The following is a 20918-nucleotide window of genomic DNA, read 5'->3' as shown; positions in this document are numbered from 1 at the left end:
CCCTTCAAATTACCACCTTTGCCACTCTCATTTAAGTGTCCAAAAACCCTAAAAACCCATAAAATTTACAAAGGAGTGCCACCGAACCCTTAAAAATGGGATTCTTCCCTTTCCAAATGTGTTTTCTTCCCCAAAAGCAAAATTTCCAAAATTCCAACCAAGGATATCCTTTAACCTACGCAATATCCATTCAATCTCGCCAAAAATACATTCTTACCTTGCCTTGCTCATGATTCCCTCCCTCAACGGTCATTTTAAGGTCGATTTCTTCCCTAAAAGAACCCTTATTTCGCCCATGCCAATACACACAACCAAGGAAGAAGATCTGCGACCTACAACGGCTATTTTTTTTATTTTTTTTATTTTTTGCCCATTTTCCTTCTATAAAACCCCTCAAGGTCCTCTCTAAGCACAACAACATTCCACACAAAAATCACAGCAACAAGCTCTGCTCTCTTCAAGCAATCTCTTCACTTTTCTTCATTTTTTCGCCATTTTTAACACTGGGGCAACGGCTTTAACGCCTTCTCTGAGTCATCAAACAGGGTCTTCAAGACCCACCACACATCCTCTTATTCTCCAACTATCCAACACCATTTGACGGAAAACAAAATAGGGAAGGACTAAACTCCTATTTTCTATTTTTTTTCTTATTTTATTGTCTGCATGTTTCAATCTACTTAGTCTTGCATCTTGTTGAAATTTGGTTAGTTTATTCATTGACTAGGAAATCATACATTTATCTTGAATTGATTCATTCCGGCATTTCTTTCCAACGCATAAATATCTTTCTACTGTGTTTTTATTACATAATTTTCTATCTCTTTATTAGTCAGGTATGGTGTTGTCTGACCTACACGGCTCAAAATTGATCACTCTATTTGGTTGGCAAAATAAGTTTCATACATTTCACAACCAAAGGCTGATCTCATTTCACTTAAAAGCACTCACCATTTCCTTTACTTTTTTCATTTTTAAACTTTTAAGTTTTCAGTTCTACCTCTATGTTAGCTTCTTTTCTACCTCTTTTCCTTCCTTTAGGTTCTTGGTTTTTCATTTGAGGAATACCATGACTACTAGATGCTACTTCTGTTTGAGGTATTAGAGGGTGACTCACACTTTTTAGTTTAAAAGGAAATACATCCTCAAAAAATTCTACATCTCTAGACTCTAATATAGTGTTTACATCTATAGAGTTATGTTCAGATTTCACCACTAGAAATCTATAAGCTACACTGTTTTGTGCATATCCTATGAATACACAATCCACTATTTTAGATCCTAACTTTATTTTCTTAGGGGGAGGTAAGCTTACTTTAGCTAAACACCCCCACACTTTAAGGTATTTAAGACTTGGTTTTCTACATTTCCATAACTCGAATGGAGTTCCATTTTCATTCTTATAGGGTATTTTGTTTAATATATGACAAGCAGACAATAATGCTTTCCCCCACATGTAGCCCTGAACTAGTTAGCATAGCATTTACCATGTCAATTAGAGTCCTATTTTTTCTTTCTGCGACTCCATTTTGCTGTGGAGAATAAGGTGTCGTCATCTCATGAATAATTCCATATTTTCTATAATATTCAAAAAATTCATTTGAGGTGTATTCACCATCTCGATCTGATCTAAGTATTTTAATCTTTTTGTCTAACTGATTTTCTACTTCAGTTTTATAAGTTATAAAATTTTCTAATGCTTCATCTTTAGTTTTAAGAAGATATACCATTGCATATTTAGATTTATCATCTATGAAGGTAATAAAATATTTATTCCCTCCTCGAGTCATAGTGTTCTTTAGGTCGCAAACATCACTATGTACTAGTCCTAGAATTTCTGAATTTCTTTCTATTGATTTAAATAGTTGTTTGCTAAATTTTGATTGAACACATATTTAACACTTTGGTTTTTGTTCAATAGAAACATTGGAATCATATCTAAGTTCATCATCCTTTTGGTAGATTGTGAATTTACATGTCCTAATCTACCATGCCACACATCATAAGATTCAACAATATAAGCAGAAGAATAATTTTTTTTATTGATTTCATTCACGGATACATTAAGCTTGAATAAACCCCTACAAGCATAACCCTTTCCTACAAACATCCCACCCCTTGGTGAGAATAAACTTATCAGATTCGAAGACGAGCTTGTAATCGTGTTTGTTCAACAAGTAGCGAGAACTTAAGTTCTTCCTGACTTCTGGAACATAGAGAACTTGGTGCACAGTGAGAACCTTGCCGGATGTGAGCTTGAGATCAACCTTCCCTTTCCCCATAACCTTAGCCATTGAGGAGGTACCCATGAAAAGCATTTCGCTTTCATCTACTTGATGATAGGTGACGAACGCACTTCTGTCACAATAGACATGTATAGTGGCTCCAGTGTCTACCCACCAATCACTCACATTGAACACCATGTTCACTTCAAAGTCTACGGTTATAAGCTTCTTTACTTCGGTTCCGTGAATAACAGTTCCGAATTCCACCATATTGTAGACACCCCATTTTGTTTTGTTTTAATCAACAAATAAATTAGTGTGTTAAATCCATGTGAGAACCCCCTCTATCATTGATTTATATGTTTTAGGTCATTAATATCTTGATCTGACTTTACGGATCATCAATCGGGACAAAATAAGCTAGGGTCACTTCATAGCCCGGACCCTGATTCCATTCCGAGACCCGATTTCCGTAAATCGTTAGATCAATGGCAGATCATGACCTGGGTCTAACCATCCAAAACCACCTAACCTCTCCTCTCATCCTAACCATTCAAACCTCACCTAACCTCACCTAACCTCTCCTCCCATCATAACCATCCAAACCTCACCTACCCTCACCTAACCTCACCTAACATCACCTAACCTCACCTAACCTTACCTAACCTCACCTAACCTCACCTAACCTCCTATCCCATTCTCCTATAAATACCCTCTCATCTCACCAAAGAAAAGGAGGAAAAAAAAAAGAAAAGAGGAGAGAACCCCTCTCTTAGAAAATTCAAGCCCTCTCTCTAGACCAAATCCCTCTTCTCCATAAGTTTGCATGGAATATCGTCTACAAAAAGGTATGTCTTTTGGAATTTTATTTTCTTTTCTATATTTCTAGGATTGAGTGTTGTTTTGCGTATATTTTGGTTGATGTCATGTTTAATTTTGTACTAGTTTGGCCTTGGTCATGTTCTCACTTATGCTAAATATAATTAATGTGTTAGGGTCATTAGAACCTATTTGCGATGGGATGTTGAAATCATTGGCTTGTTAGGGAATTTAGATTTCTTTTGGGAAAACAATTCATTAAAAATTTTGAACATTTACAAGAAAGAAAACTTGAATTTTACATGAATTATCAAAACCCATTTAATTTGGCTTACAAAACCTCCATCTTTCAATTGATAACAACAGCCCCCACTCCAATTTGATAACAACAGCCCCCACTCAATCTCAAGAACCCAATATCCATACCCCACCTTGCCAAGTAGATAAAAACAACCCCTTTTTCAAACATCCCATTTGAATCTAATCTCAGGCCCATTCAAGCCATTTTTCATATTCACCGTCTTTTAATCACTAAAAAAAATAAGAACTATCAAAAGAAAACATGGGGGTGCCAATATCATTCCCGTCATAGTGCTAGCTGTTAGACTTTAAACAGATTTTTCGACCTCTAAACAACAGAATCGTGGGAAATGGTTAACTACAAAGTCGTAGATATTTTCGTGCCGTTTCCAACGAGTATTCGTGCTAGATCAGACAGCGAGCGGTTAAAATGTTAAGTCCAAAATGGTTGCGGCACACCTTTAGGCATTTCCAGTTTAATGTTGCTGTCCTTTTGTTTGCAACACAAATTCGAACCTCTAAATCACAGATTTACAAACAATGGAGAACTACAAAGTTGTAGCCCTATAAAAGATCTTTCCAACGCATGTTCGTACGTTGAATTTGGCCAAGCGGTTAAAGAGTTACGACAATTTTAGTGGGCTGCATTTGTTAGATCTTTTAATGGTCAATGGTTTGTCGAATTTGTGCAATTGTCAAAACTTGGTTGTGTTAACGTCATTTTCCAAACCAAAATCGAAAGACATTAATCTAAAGTACATCCAACCTAAAATTAACAAAACTAAAATTCACCCATTTAAAATCCACTGATAAAAATCCGTTAAAAGCCATTAACCAAAAGACCACTAAAAATTTCAAATGAAACTAAAACCTTCTAAATAAACATCTTTAAAAGCTACCAAACACACTAAATACCTTCAGATAATAAAAGCTTCAAGAAAACTCTAAAAGTTTCCACAAACCCAAAAGAATTCGAGATTCCCAAGAGCCGGTGGATTCAAAATTCCTTTAGGAACCCTTAGAGCCCAATTTAGGAACACTGGTGTCGTGTCGTGTCGTGTCCTAAGTTTTAGGGAGTCTTAGGTTTTAGGGAGTCCTAGAGTCAGGAGTCCAGCTTCATCACGGACGTTTGCTATGTATAGCAACCGTGCCATAGGTCTAGTTACACTAGTCACCCGATCTTTCCCTAGGACAAGCCTAGTAAACTAGGATGTAGGCAAACCTGCATTAGTCTAAGGGACAACTTGCATTCAGATAAGAATCATATAGCATCTTTGATGAAATCCTAAGATAATAAAATCCTCAACTTGAATTAAATAACTCCTCTTAAAACTGTTGAAACAGTCAAATCCGTCTAAGTCGGTGTCCTAGTTGAGTTAGGCATATGTAGCTTAGCTTAGGTGCACCGAACTACGTCGACTCTGATCCCAGTGAGGCTTGGGTACGTAGGCAGCTTGGATGTCTGATGGCATACCACCCGCGAGTCGGCACCACAAACAAATTGTGGTGTTTTGTATATTAATTTTCTTGTAAATGCTTAATTAAATCACTTAGGATTTTCCATGAAATTAGAATTCTAGGAGAACTGTCACTTAGATTGAATCCAGACAAATTAATAAATCAAGATACACATCTAGGATTCACATTGAAATTAGATTCTAGGATGCATGTCACTTAGTTCGCACATTAACATAGAGTTGAATGAGCCATTTAAAATAAATTTAAAAGAGTTAGCTTTTGGAATCGAAGACCGATTATCGGGCAGGAATGGTGCATGTGGCGGATAACTCCCCATACCTTCCATTCTCGTAACCAGGTAGCGAGTCTAGATTTCTGGTTAATTACGGGTCCTAGATCCCACATCTAGGTGGCGACTCTGTCAGTCTCTTTCGTGTGGAATTCGGATTGCCTTAGTGATCCCAAGTTCACAGGAAAGATTAATTCAAATCAACATTAAAATGCACACGCCAATCGCGTGGATACGAGAGACCAAAAGAGAGAGCGCGCGGCGGCTCGCGCCCCACACCCCTCTCGCGGGATCGGGTACCACAGTCTGGCGACTCTGCTGGGGATCACCTAACTTCATTAAAATTTCAAAAGATAATTCATTTGAATTTAATTTAACTGGCTCATAAAAACTCTATACTTGTTAGATTAGTTTGTCTTGTTTTATTTTCTCTCATCACATTTTACTCGAACTTAATTTAACAAAACCTGAAGGCATCATAGATTGCGCGAACTTATTGCACACACTTACATCACTTGCATCTAAACCCTTGCATCTCACGTGCACACATGTCCTATTTTAGGAACCCGGAGTGTTATCTAGCATGGTTGACTGGGATTTCATCACCTGGTGCCTCTGTGCTAGAGAAGCATTCCACCCTTAGCCTGGTACCTTTATGGTACGTAAACGGATCTCTTGTTCACGTACTGATACGCCGGACACTGGTACAGTATATCGAGCAGGGATTCGCGCTAAGGGAACTCTTGGCCTTACCCCTAGATTAACCCACACATGCATGTAGTATACGAACACATGTGCATCACGTGTGTGAGCCTAGTTTAGGATATCCTACCCATTGGTGTCTAGATTAGGCCGTGGTCCATCTTCCAATGGTCACGATCGGTCCTTATATACACGAACAAAGTCATGAGTCGAGATTCTCTCTCCACTCCGATAGATTAGGATTAAGGTTGATGCCTTCAGGTAACACTGATAAAATGTGAAAAAAAAAATTCCCTTTAAGTTAGGATATAAATCCCATCATTTCCAAAGATCTCATAGGATTAGTCATTCATGATCTATCCGTTGAAAGCAATCTTATGCTATCTCATCTAATCTTTTGATCGTGCGTCTTTCGTTCTTCTGTCATACGATTCGATCGTATCTTCATGCCATCCCCTAACTGGCAGATGCAGAATCTCACAATCTTTCGATTATGCGTTCTCATGATCTGATCATGCCTGGTCCAGATAATCCAATCTTGCTTGTACCCCTGGTCTGTTCCTCCTTTAGGGGCTACCTTTTTCAAGATTATTTTGCTAAGTCCTTCAGAGTTCACTCTCAGAATCCTTGAGCTAGGGGCATTTCCCTATGCGAATCAGTCATCATTGTCCAAAATTGAAAGTACCAGCCATGATGATGTTCAGAACGAACCAGCCTTCGCCGAGCCTTCAACGCCAAACAGTTGCAGCAGTTAAAGTTTTAGTCACTTACTATTTTATGTTGAGTCAGTCATCATGGTCAGTATAATTGTTGAGTCCGGTCTTACAGTTAAAGGTCAATGCCTAGTCCAGGCAAGTTATCTTCTGTTTCCCTTTCTTATTTAGAGTTGTGAATCCTGAGCATGTTCAGGATAGGTCGTCTGATGTAATAGCTTTTCTTTAAATAAAATTTCGGTCAGTTCCAAAAAGTTCACTTGTGTCTGTTCTTAAGTGTGCTTCTGATCTTAAAATAAGACTCCCTCTTCAAATGAGGACAAAATTGACGAAACTCCACTTGAGTCACAGCAATTACTTGAACGAGAGGAGGAGCGCCAATCCCAACCTTTCAAAGATGAAATTGAAATGATAAACACTGGCACTGAAACTTTGATTCAGTGAATGCCGATTGAAAATACATTACCCTCTAAAGAGTGTGAAGAATTGATAAAATTATTTCAAGAATAAGAAGATTGTCTAGAAAAGCTACAACCGATACCAGGGGCAAGACATAGATGGAAAGCTCAAAGAAAATGAAGAAAGTGAGAAGATATATGCTATACAAGGGGCATAGAGTGGAAACAACTTTCATATTTCCAATCAATGACCTTGGTTCTCAAATTCATAACAAAAAGCCAACAAATTCAAGATGAAAAGTTCAAGAGCAAACAATGAAAAGTGATCATCAGATATCGAGAGTACGAATCCATAGATGGAGGATGTCAAAGAACAAGTTTCGCTCTATGAAAGTCAAAAGCACGTATTAGAATCTTGGAAGAAGAAGATCCATTATCTCTTACCTGGAAATGCCGTCAAATTCTGTGAAAAAAAAGAAAAGAAAAAATAAATAAATAATCAGTACCAGAGGGACCCTAGTAACCTAGATCGATTCCCAATTTGAATATCGGAAGGCCTCCTTTGGCCGAATAAATCCCAAAATCAGAACCCAATGTCAAAAGAATACCGATTTGCAAACCCTTCGAGCCTAAATCAAATTTTCTTGAAAACCCATCAAACTTGGGGCATTCCCCCGAACTACGCGAGACTTGATCCCTATACTGGGGTACGTAGGCAACTCGGTTGAACCGAGTTCGGTCGATTCAAAAAGGAAAAGAAATTCAATCCTTTCAAAAAAAAAAAAAGAGAGGGACAAGTTCCAAAAGAAGAGAAGTTAATTGTTCCAGAAAGAAAAGAAAAAAGGAAAAAAAAATCAAACAATTTATCTTCAAACTAGGGGCATTCGCCCTGAACTACACACGACCTGATTCCTACCTTGGGATATGTAGGCGACCTGTTCACAGGTTCGGTCGAAATCTTTGTTGAGCCTTAAGCCATTCTTTGAAAAGCCCTATCCTACCTATAAAAGTCCTTCTGGTGTTCAGAACTAATGAGCTAGGTCCTGAGATACAATAAAAAAATGAAATGATGATGAATAAGAAAAATAACGGAGTTTGAAGATCTGCTAGACTGAAAACCTGAAAGGGCGGTCTAGGCAAAATTTAAGATCATTCCCCTGCTAAGTTGAAAACCCGAAAGGGCGGCTTAGGCAAAAGCTAAGGGGATAGCCTGCCGGATCGAAAACCTAGAAAGGTGGTTCAGGCAAAAGTTAAGGCTAGCGCGGTCCGCCAAGTTAAAAACCCTGAAGAGGTGACTTGGTCACGGTAAGAGAATCAGTATAAGAAGGCAACAGCCGGTATCAAGACTGAAGATCAACTGAAGTTCAAGCAAATTCAAGTGATATCCTCAAAACTGGGGGCATTGAAGCTAAGCAATCTTAGGGGTCGTAATTAAATTCTTGAGGCATTACTGTTTCGAGGAAGAAGTCCGGTGTTTACCAATTGAAAAACTATTCCTTGAAAGGATAGACTTACCAAACAAAACATTAACTAAGTCAGAAGCATCACTATGTTTGTCAGTATAGTCAGTCAATCTTTATTATTCTAAGTTCACTCCTTCAGGGCTGCTCAATCCTTTGAGTAGTGCCTTTCATCTAAGTTTTCTCTTTAGAAAGAGTCAATTGTCGTTCCTATGTCCAAATGATGTAACTGTCTTGGTGAAGGAGGCCAGGCCTAGGCAGCTCCCTGCAATTATACCTGAAAGAGCTCGAGAATTTAGTCAAACAACTTCATTTCAAAGAAGATCAGCTCAGAAAAATTCAGAAGTAGAAACATCAGAAAGCCCAGCTTCCGTAAAAAGATCATACCCCAGGAAGGCACCTTAAGCTTGGAAGAACCTCAGATGCAATGGTGGTTGAGCCAATTTCTCAGAAAGATGAACCATTCAAATTCATAATTCCCTTCCGATTAGTTATCCTGGTCAAGAAATGTTTATCTAAACACCTGTCAAGAAGCAGATCCCGCTTTTCCATGTTAATATCCAAGAGAGTCGTTGTTCTAAATTACCAATCTCAAATGTCTTGTTCAAGGTTTCAGTTATCAAAATCCCCAGAAGACAAGACCAGCAGTCTCTTTGAGAAAAATCTTGTTGAAGTTTCATAAAAATGTTCCTAATCCATTCTTGCTAGTAATGGTTCTTCGTTCCAAAGGTTTGCCGTTTCATCATTCGTCAAAGTCCTAGTTTCCAACATCTTTGTCGGGCACGATCCATAATATCCCCGATTTCATTGAGTTCAAAAAAATAAAAAATTCATCAAATCCAATCTTACGTCAAATTCAAGTTCATGGAAAATCTCTAAATTCTTCGAGCCCGTTTGTGAACGGTACCTCTTTTCTCGAGCCCATTTGCAAATGGCCTCGTCTTCTCCTTGAGCCCGTTTATGAACGGTGCCTCATCTCTCGAGTCCATTTGTGAATGGTTTCGTCTTCTCCTTGAGCCCATTTGTGAACGGTGCCTCATTTTCTGAGTTCATTTATGAATGGTCTCATGTCCTCCTTGAGCCCGTTTGTGGACGGTGCCTCATTTCTCAAAAAATCAAAAATTCATCAAATCCAATCCCCAATTCAAAAAATCCAATCCTACGTCAAATTCAAATTCATAAAAATCTCTAAATTTTTCATTGTTGAATTCATCAATCAAAGCTATCTTGTGTCGTCGAGCCCGTTTGTGAACGGTGCCTCATTTCTCGAGCCCGTTTGTGAATGGTCTCGTCTTCTCCTTGAGCCCGTTTGTGGACGGTACCTCATTTCCCAAAAATAAAAAATTCATCAAAACCAATCCCCGATTCAAACAAATCCAATCTTACGTCAAATTCAAGTTCATGAAAAATCTCATGCCCTCTTTGAGCCCGTTTGTGAACGGTGCCTCTTTTCTCGAGGCCATTTGGGGATGGTCTCGTCTTCTCCTTGAACCCGTTTGTGAACAGGTTTCTCATTCTCTGAGTCCATTTGTGAATGGTCTCATGTCCTCTTTGAGCCCGTTTGTGAACGGTGCCTCTTTTCTCGAGGCCATTTGTGAATGGTCTCATCTTCTCCTTGAGCCCGTTTGCGGACGGTACCTCATTTTCCAAAAATAAAAAAATTTATCAAATCCAAATCCTTAATTAAAAAAATAAAAATAAAAATCCATTCCTACGTCAAATTCAAGTTCATAAAAAAATCCCTAAATTCTTCGAGCCCGTTTGTGAACGGTGCCTCATTTCTCGAGTCCATTTGTGAATGGTCTCGTCTTCTCTTCGAACCCGTTTGTGAACAGGTGTCTCATTCTCTGAGTCCATTTGTGAATGGTCTCATCTTCTCCTTGAGCCCGTTTGTGAACGGTGCCTCATTTTCTGAGTCCATTTGTGAATGGTCTCGTGTCCTCTTTGAGCCCGTTTGTGAACGGTGCCTCATTTCTCGAGTCCATTTGTGAATGGTCTTGTCTTCTCCTTGAGCCCGTTTGTGAACGGTGCCTCATTTCTCGAATCCATTTGTGAATGGTCTTGTCTTCTCCTTGAGCCCGTTTGTGAACGGTGCCTCATTTCTCGAGTCCATTTGTGAATGGTCTCGTCTTCTCCTTGAGCCCGTTTGTGAATGGTGCCCCATTTCTCGAGTCCATTTGTGAATGGTCTTGTCTTATCCTTGAGTCCGTTTGTGAATGGTGCCTCTTTTCTCGAATCCATTTGTGAATGGTATCGTCCTCCTTGAGCCCGTTTGTGAACGGTGCCTCATTTCTCGAGTCCATTTGTGAATGGTCTTGTCTTCTCCTTGAGCCCGTTTGTGAACGGTGCCTCATTTCTTGAGTCCATTTGTGAATGGTCTTGTCTTCTCCTTGAGCCCGTTTGTGAACGGTGCCTCATTTCTCGAGTCCATCTGTGAATGGTTTTCTATCCTCCTTGAGGCCGTTTGTGAACGGTGCCTCATTATCCAAGTCCATTTGGGAATGCTTCTTATCCTCGTTGAACCCGCTTGTGAGCGGCGTCTCATCTCCTTCTAAAAACTGTTTGAGAGCGATCTTTGTCCTTTCCCTTCAGAATCCATTCGAAAATGATATCTCATTCTCTAATTGCCCGTTTGTGAACGGCGCCGCATCGAGTTTTTATTATTATTCAAGTTCTAGGGTTTCATCTAAGGTTTTGCATTATGTTAAGGTGCGTTGTATCTAGAGAGTCCTTTGTCGATTAAAACTACGCAAAATGGTTCTGTCATTTTTAACTTTGGTATTCAATGACTACGTCATCTCTACCAAAGAGGGGCATCTGTAGACACCCCATTTTGTTTTGTTTTAATCAACAAATAAATTAGTGTGTTAAATCCATGTGAGAACCCCCTCTATCATTGATTTATATGTTTTAGGTCATTAATATCTTGATCTGACTTTACGGATCATCAATCGGGACAAAATAAGCTAGGGTCACTTCATAGCCCGGACCCTGATTCCATTCCGAGACCCGATTTCCGTAAATCGTTAGATCAATGGCAGATCATGACCTGGGTCTAACCATCCAAAACCACCTAACCTCTCCTCTCATCCTAACCATTCAAACCTCACCTAACCTCACCTAACCTCTCCTCCCATCATAACCATCCAAACCTCACCTAACCTCACCTAACCTCACCTAACATCACCTAACCTCACCTAACCTTACCTAACCTCACCTAACCTCACCTAACCTCCTATCCCATTCTCCTATAAATACCCTCTCATCTCACCAAAGAAAAGGAGGAAAAAAAAAAGAAAAGAGGAGAGAACCCCTCTCTTAGAAAATTCAAGCCCTCTCTCTAGACCAAATCCCTCTTCTCCATAAGTTTGCATGGAATATCGTCTACAAAAAGGTATGTCTTTTGGAATTTTATTTTCTTTTCTATATTTCTAGGATTGAGTGTTGTTTTGCGTATATTTTGGTTGATGTCATGTTTAATTTTGTACTAGTTTGGCCTTGGTCATGTTCTCACTTATGCTAAATATAATTAATGTGTTAGGGTCATTAGAACCTATTTGCGATGGGATGTTGAAATCATTGGCTTGTTAGGGAATTTAGATTTCTTTTGGGAAAACAATTCATTAAAAATTTTGAACATTTACAAGAAAGAAAACTTGAATTTTACATGAATTATCAAAACCCATTTAATTTGGCTTACAAAACCTCCATCTTTCAATTGATAACAACAGCCCCCACTCCAATTTGATAACAACAGCCCCCACTCAATCTCAAGAACCCAATATCCATACCCCACCTTGCCAAGTAGATAAAAACAACCCCTTTTTCAAACATCCCATTTGAATCTAATCTCAGGCCCATTCAAGCCATTTTTCATATTCACCGTCTTTTAATCACTAAAAAAAATAAGAACTATCAAAAGAAAACATGGGGGTGCCAATATCATTCCCGTCATAGTGCTAGCTGTTAGACTTTAAACAGATTTTTCGACCTCTAAACAACAGAATCGTGGGAAATGGTTAACTACAAAGTCGTAGATATTTTCGTGCCGTTTCCAACGAGTATTCGTGCTAGATCAGACAGCGAGCGGTTAAAATGTTAAGTCCAAAATGGTTGCGGCACACCTTTAGGCATTTCCAGTTTAATGTTGCTGTCCTTTTGTTTGCAACACAAATTCGAACCTCTAAATCACAGATTTACAAACAATGGAGAACTACAAAGTTGTAGCCCTATAAAAGATCTTTCCAACGCATGTTCGTACGTTGAATTTGGCCAAGCGGTTAAAGAGTTACGACAATTTTAGTGGGCTGCATTTGTTAGATCTTTTAATGGTCAATGGTTTGTCGAATTTGTGCAATTGTCAAAACTTGGTTGTGTTAACGTCATTTTCCAAACCAAAATCGAAAGACATTAATCTAAAGTACATCCAACCTAAAATTAACAAAACTAAAATTCACCCATTTAAAATCCACTGATAAAAATCCGTTAAAAGCCATTAACCAAAAGACCACTAAAAATTTCAAATGAAACTAAAACCTTCTAAATAAACATCTTTAAAAGCTACCAAACACACTAAATACCTTCAGATAATAAAAGCTTCAAGAAAACTCTAAAAGTTTCCACAAACCCAAAAGAATTCGAGATTCCCAAGAGCCGGTGGATTCAAAATTCCTTTAGGAACCCTTAGAGCCCAATTTAGGAACACTGGTGTCGTGTCGTGTCGTGTCCTAAGTTTTAGGGAGTCTTAGGTTTTAGGGAGTCCTAGAGTCAGGAGTCCAGCTTCATCACGGACGTTTGCTATGTATAGCAACCGTGCCATAGGTCTAGTTACACTAGTCACCCGATCTTTCCCTAGGACAAGCCTAGTAAACTAGGATGTAGGCAAACCTGCATTAGTCTAAGGGACAACTTGCATTCAGATAAGAATCATATAGCATCTTTGATGAAATCCTAAGATAATAAAATCCTCAACTTGAATTAAATAACTCCTCTTAAAACTGTTGAAACAGTCAAATCCGTCTAAGTCGGTGTCCTAGTTGAGTTAGGCATATGTAGCTTAGCTTAGGTGCACCGAACTACGTCGACTCTGATCCCAGTGAGGCTTGGGTACGTAGGCAGCTTGGATGTCTGATGGCATACCACCCGCGAGTCGGCACCACAAACAAATTGTGGTGTTTTGTATATTAATTTTCTTGTAAATGCTTAATTAAATCACTTAGGATTTTCCATGAAATTAGAATTCTAGGAGAACTGTCACTTAGATTGAATCCAGACAAATTAATAAATCAAGATACACATCTAGGATTCACATTGAAATTAGATTCTAGGATGCATGTCACTTAGTTCGCACATTAACATAGAGTTGAATGAGCCATTTAAAATAAATTTAAAAGAGTTAGCTTTTGGAATCGAAGACCGATTATCGGGCAGGAATGGTGCATGTGGCGGATAACTCCCCATACCTTCCATTCTCGTAACCAGGTAGCGAGTCTAGATTTCTGGTTAATTACGGGTCCTAGATCCCACATCTAGGTGGCGACTCTGTCAGTCTCTTTCGTGTGGAATTCGGATTGCCTTAGTGATCCCAAGTTCACAGGAAAGATTAATTCAAATCAACATTAAAATGCACACGCCAATCGCGTGGATACGAGAGACCAAAAGAGAGAGCGCGCGGCGGCTCGCGCCCCACACCCCTCTCGCGGGATCGGGTACCACACATATTAGCTTGCGGAGTGGGTTTAACTTGAGAGTTTCCAACATTTTGGGAATTATCTTTCCCCTTTCGATGCAGACATTGTCTAGCATAGTGTCCAAGTTTTCCGCAATTGAAACAACCTTCTTTCTTCTGCTTCTTGTCTATCTTTTTGTTACTTTTGAAACGATTTTGGATCTCCATCTTTTTCTTGTTTTGATGAGACCCATGATTTTTTTTTTCTCACTAGTCTCAACAAGATTGACCTTAGAAAGGAGTTCTGATTCTTTGTCATTTTGATCACGATTTCTATGTTCTTCTTTAATTCGGAGTATCACTAGGAGGTCTTCTAAAGATAATTCCTCTTTTCGATGTTTAAGACTTTTTCCGAATTCCTTTCATGAAGGTGGAAGTTTATCAATAATGGCCGTCGAATGGAAACGGTCATCCATGTTGATTCCTTTCGCTAGGATCTCATTCAATAGAAGTTGGAATTCATGAACTTGTCTTAAGACAGATTTTTCATCCACCATCTCAAATCTAAGATAGTTTCCCACTACATATTTTTTCACTCCGGCATCCTCGGTTTTGTACTTTTTATCTAAAGCTTCCCACATTTCTTTTGTGGTCTTCATTCCACAATACACGTCATACAAGGAATTCGTCATGGCACTAAGAATGTAGCCACAATATAAAAAGTCATTATTTTTCCATTTCTGTGTAACCTCGGATTGAGCGGGTTCATGTTCTTCGGGACTAGGTTTGGATGTGCTCAGGACATAGGCAACTTTAAGAGTTGAAAGCCAAAAGAATATGCATTGTTGCCAACGCTTGAAGTTCAATCCGTCAAACTTCTCGGGACGGGTGTAATCTTCACCGGCTATGTTGAACTAATCCAAATAATATATCTTAAGATTGTTGGATAAAATGTTGGGGTCAAGTAGATTAGTTCAACAAAACTAGTGATATATTTAATTGAAATTAAATAAAGAAAGGATTACCTTTGATGATCCCGAATGTAAACCGTAAATCCGTAAGCAAGGATCAAAGGAAATATGTAAGAGAATGAAAAGAGTTTAGTGTTAGAGGCACGTTACAGAGTAACGCTACCCTTAAGATAGATTATCGCCCCCACCACGAATGGTATGCAATCGGGTTCTCTTGCGACCTATCTCTAGGATACGACACCACTATACTTGTCTTTGACGGTGTGCACGCGCTGGCTCAGACTTTGCGAACAACGGTTGATGCTGAACAAATTGCCCAAAGATAAACTAAATCTTGAAAAAGCTTAAAAGCTTGAAAATTGTGTAAACACACGTATAGAAGAGAAAACAGTAGAGATGGAGGAGAAAATCTTGTTTATTCTTTAACAAGTCAAAAGAAGATGCCCTTGTATACACTATGTAAGTGTATATAAGCTACCCCCCTCAACGTCTCATCTCATAAAGCAATGAAACATTGTAGAGAACACAATAAGTGCAAATGAATATAATATTAAAATATGAGTAAAAGTTTTTAAATAAAGAATCTCTAAAAATGTATATAATATTAAAGTGAGTGAAAAGTTTCAAATTTGATTCAAACGGTCAAAACTTATAAAGTTTTAAAATATTAAAATATCCAACAAAAATAATGTTGCAGATATGTTGACTAAGCCAATTATATTGATTAAGTTGTTGAAGCATTGCATGGGCTAGGCTAATATCATCAGGAGGTTGGATGCTATTTGGGTTTTGGGTTTGCGAATATTTTCTTTTGCTGCACTGATTTGGTATCATACTAACTTTTGTTAGCAAGTTTTGAGTTAAAATAAGAGAAGGCATCGGTATATTAAAAACAAGTTGAGCAAGGGCAATCTTTGCTAAGTATTGTACACTTAGCAAAGAATCAAGTGTATGATACAAGAACAAAACATATAGATGTGGAGTGAAAAGATATGAGAGTAGATGAGATCCATCTTCATAAAGCGGTGTAGACACCCCATTTTGACCGAACCCTTTTACGCCTTGATTTAAATAAATACCCTAATAAACTAGTGTGCTGAAGCCCCGAATTGTACCCTAGCCTAGCTTAGGGTCCCACCAAGGTCCTTGTAAAATTTCGTCAAGATCCGAACGCGTTTGCCTAGCGAATGAGCTAAGACAGTGTTGTGGTGCAAGTTCAGAAAGGGGGGGGGATGAAATACGTCATTTCCCCTGTAAAATAGGGCATTCTTGGCAATTTTATGTTGCTTCCTTCTCAAGCAATCCCTGGCGGCCCTTGGATCAAATTAGAGGGTTAAGAATCTTGAGGAGAGAAAGAAATTTATTGCCCCGTTTTCTACCGGGACCACCCCTGCTAGTATAAAAAATGGTTATAAATACACTACGGAGGGGTTGCCATGGTAGAAAGGGGGGGGTAAAAATTTATCATTTTTGTTTCTAAATACCCGATCGGTTAGGATTTTGGGGGTGCTCATTGGCAGAAAAGAGAGAAAAATCCGAAAGAGAGAAAATCACAGAGGGCGAGAAACCATCTTCCCCGATCATTCCTGCCGGAGTCCGGCCAAGCCGCCATCACCATCACCTCCAAGTGCCGTCGCCCCACCACCTTAACCGCCATCTTCACCATCCAAACCCATTTTCGGCCATCTCTACCCTGAACCCCATCTCCATCTCCATAAGCCCATTTTCATTTAAGCCAAACCCATCCCCAACTCCATCTTCTCCGACCAACCTCCAACCGGAATCCGGCCACGCCTCCGCCCTTACAGCCATTACCCCCATCTCCTTAAACCCCATCCCTAACCGAAGGTGGGTGGCCCGCCCCGCCTAGAACAGTCATGTTTGACTGGGCTTACACACATTCGCTCATCTTTCTCCCATTAAAACCCAAGATCCCCTGCAAATCCAACCTCCCTTGCCATACCCTACAAACCCACTTCACGTTCTCCGGCCACTTCGCCGAAGTTCCGACCCCATCACCACCATCAACAACCATCTTCATCTCCTTGTCCCCATCCCTATCTTCCCCATCTCATTTTCTTCATTTGTTTGGTTTGGGTGAAAACCTAGCAGAGATAAAGAAAGAGGGAAAGAGAAAGGGATTGCCGGAGAGGTCATCTTCTCCGGCAGATAGAATCCATCAAGAGCCTTGACTTGGAGAAAACATAGAGGGAGAGAGGGGCGAGAAACAGAGAGGAGCGAGAGAGAAGAAGAAATTGAGGGAGGGAAGAAAAGATGGGGAGCTCGGCCTTCACCCACCATCATCGTCAACAAGCCTCGTTCCATTCCCACTTTGCCGTTTCCACCACTTCCATCCACACCATCACCCTCCTCCATCTCAGCCATCTTGTTCTTCATCATTTTCTCTTTTGATTTCTCACCACCACGATCCCCACCACCATCAACTGGCTCTCACAGTTACCCAAAGACCCTGACCCTCTACCTCACTAACCCCTAACTCCAATTGGATCCACCCTCACTCCGATCACTTCCATTTCCATTTCTCTAAAACCCTAGATCTGCTATTGTTTGCCCTAGAACCTATGTTTAATGGTTTTCTTCTCAAAAATTCAAGTTCCAGCATCATCTTTGCCTCCGTCTCTTGCTTCCATGGCAGCCGCTCCAAGCCTTCTTCTCAATTCCCTCAATTTCACATCATCAAGAATTAGATCAAGGCTTCTCAAACCCTAATTCTGCAAACCCTACAACAAAGAAGGAGGTCTCATTTTGGTAACAGAGTAGAGAGCAGAGAAGGCAAAAGAGACAGAAAGGAAGAGAGATTAGGCGTCAGCCATCCTTTTGAGTAAGATCCGTGGGAGGGAGTTACCAATTCCTATTGATCGCTTTCAAATCGCTCTTTTTGCTCAGAGCGAGAGGTGATTTTTCTACTTTGAACCCTCTTTGGATGATATTGCAGGTAATATTTCTTACATTCTTTTACTTTGCATAACTAATTTACTTTTGCTTTGAATGTCTTCTTAATTGGATGCTGTGTGACCCATGGATTTGGTTTTAACTTGGTCCTTGAATCTAACCTGGGGTTTAATTTCTGTTGAAAATGGATGTTGGAGATATGGATGCTTAATTGATGTAGGGAATCAGATGGTTACTCTGCTCCATGTCTTGGGTACGAGTACCATCTGATTTCACAGGAGACCCCGTGTCGAGGGTTTGATTGTATGCATTATTTGATCTCGTTTCGTTGCCCCATGTCGAGGGTATAAACAGATGATTCATTTGATTTCAGGTTGGTATTCTATCATATGATAGATGGTTGTTTATCTGTTGAATTAATTGGTTGTCTTCACCTATTGATTGGAAAATGATGTATGCTAAGCGAGGCAAATTAGATGGTTCTTCATTATCCCATTTCGAGGGTATAGGTGCATGACTTATCTATATATACCCCTTGTAATTGGTTGCAAAAATCTTGTCAAATGGATAATAATATGCTACTAGCACATGACGAATGTGAGGAATCTAATTTTTCTCATTGCTGTGAGGATGCCATTTCCTTGAGACATTCACCTGTATTCCTAACTGAATGTGTTTTGGGCCTTCATTTCGGATGTTTATGATGAGGTTATTCGGAGCCCCTCCTTTTCTTTTCTCTGTCTCTCCCATCAGGTTCTTCATCGATATCCAAATTGTGTCTCAGAGTCTTAGAGCTTGTTCTTGTTGTCTAGATCTTCATTAGAGTATTTGGGATCATCACCAGCGTTTAATCTTTTCGTGGATTTTCGGGAACTTTCTCTCTAGTTCTGGCTGGGACGGAATGTTTCATGAGCCAATCTCTTCCTTTCCTACCTTAGAGTTTTCGCAGGTTAATAGATTTTCTCCTCTTAGAGTATTTAACTAGTTAGGACCCTTTCTAAGTGACTGATCGTTTAGTAGATCTTCTTGTACAGAGTTTGTCTGTCCCCTTTTGTTTAGAAGTTTACCCTTAATGTTAGAAGCTTTTCATCTCTCGTTTGTTTAGGATTTTTCCTCGCGGGTTAGATATCGTCTCCTTTGGAGATTGATTAGGGCTCGTTAGTTTTGTTTTCGTCTCTTCGAGATTGTTCTTTTCCTTGAGATTTTAATTCCCCTGTTTTGATTTCTTTTCCCTTAGGCTTTAGGGATCTTGTTTCCCTTTGTAGGCTTGATCCTCTTTCACGAGGTACGTAGTGCAGCTTGGGATCTTTATCTCAAGTCCAGCCAAACTTTTGTAAATAGCATTTTAAATCTTTTTTGAATAAACCACGTAAAAATCTTATTATTAAAAAGCTCTTCCTCTAGAGTTAGGATTTTGTTCTAGAGTTAGGTGTTTGTCCTTGATTTTTTGTGTGCTTATTGTGTGTTTGTGTTAGAGTTAGGAGTCTGTCCTAGCTAGGAGTGCCTCCGTCCGATCAGTTGGTGATTCACATCGCCGACTGATGACTAGGTGTTGGATAAGTTAGTGACCCCATTGTTTTCCTTAGGACACACAGCCTAGTTTCACATAGGTTGGAGGAACCACTTGCATTAGCTTAGGGCTAAACTGCATTTAGTTATGGCATATAGGGTGTTCTAAAATTCACAATCCACTAAAATTTAAATAATCGCACAAGAAATTTTAATAACTTGTCCGGTCTTTTAGGTCAAATCTAGGATATAGGTCTTGATGTCTTAAGCATCATAGCTTAGTATAGGTGCGAAGAACTACGTTGCCTTGATTCTCGTGGAGGCGGGGATACGTAGGCTTCTTTGGATGAACATTAGATCATCTAAAGACTCGGCCTTAAGCACTAGAGTCTTAGGGTCTGTGGTTAGCACTTTATGACTTGTGTTTGTTTATTGATGATTATTTTCACTTAGGATCATAATAGTGTGTGTTCATTTCATGGCTTTCTCACATGCTTATTCCTTTATCTGCCTGTATTTCTATTTATTCTTTATTTCGTTTACTGCATTTTAATCCGTTTTGTGATTAACTGCTAGTTTTAGATTTCTCACCTTGTGCAGACCTTATACCTTTACCTGTAGCATGCCTGTGTTCGTCCACCAGAATTTAGACACTTGTTAGGCATGTCACTCATAACCCAGCTATTCTCAGGTGACATTTCTTTCGGTTCTTTTGTGTGTGCTTATTTTCATCTCCGAGACATGCATGATTAGATAGACATTTTTCTCGGAGATGCGTGTTCCCATTTCACATGATCTTCGCCCAAGACTCTTCGAAGTTAATAAATAAATGGCATAACAGACCAAGTGTTAGCACTCGGGCGAATTGGAGTGCTCTTTGGACCTTCTCCATTCATCACCAGGTACGGACCTTTTTGTATCTCTGGTTATCAATTGCAAGCAGAGCATTTGTTTTGGTTCCATGGCGTATCCATGGATGGCGACTTTGAGTTATTTCTGGTACGTCTTGGAGATCTCAGAGGATTGCGGGGGGATCTCGCGTCCCTCGGCACCTATCCTCTCAGATCAGGGTCCACAGGCTGGCGACTCTGCTGGGGAGTTCTTGAAACATTGCCTAACTCTATTAAAATGCCATTTTTACCAACTTTGGAGAAATTTGGGCCAAAATCATTTTAAATGGGAACTCTATCGTTAGAATCCAGGGGCACCAGATAGGTGCGTAATTAAAATGAGGGATTCACACACTGCACAACATGCATTATCATATTTTTTTATTTCTTTCATTATTTTTTATTATTGGCTCCACATGATAGATACAATGTGTGCCCGACTGGGATGTCATTATCCTGATGGCGCTGTTGAATCTATTTCCAAGCTATGCCCCGGTGTTGCAGCCGTAAACACTAGGTGTACTTGTGTTTACAGTAGCCGATGAGTAATGAAGCATACTATGTATAACATTGGGCGTACTTTTATTATACATATTAAGTATG

The 20918-nt window shown here is 39.5% G+C and overlaps 1 long non-coding RNA gene across 1 annotated transcript; it reads left to right on the top strand.

The window, feature by feature from the left end:
• The first annotated feature begins 2849 nt into the window (after positions 1 to 2849).
• LOC143891657 (uncharacterized) lies at positions 2850 to 6760 on the top strand. The gene is made up of 2 exons (XR_013255421.1): positions 2850 to 3073; positions 6261 to 6760. It is a non-coding gene; the product is annotated as an uncharacterized LOC143891657 (long non-coding RNA).
• The last annotated feature ends 14158 nt before the right edge of the window (positions 6761 to 20918 follow it).

This window comes from Tasmannia lanceolata, unplaced genomic scaffold, assembly GCF_043159265.1.
Source record: "Tasmannia lanceolata isolate RefF3 unplaced genomic scaffold, GAP_Taslan_0.1 ptg000015l, whole genome shotgun sequence".
In the NCBI taxonomy this organism is placed as follows: domain Eukaryota; kingdom Viridiplantae; phylum Streptophyta; class Magnoliopsida; order Canellales; family Winteraceae; genus Tasmannia; species Tasmannia lanceolata.
This window is presented reverse-complemented; position numbering and strand designations above follow the sequence as displayed.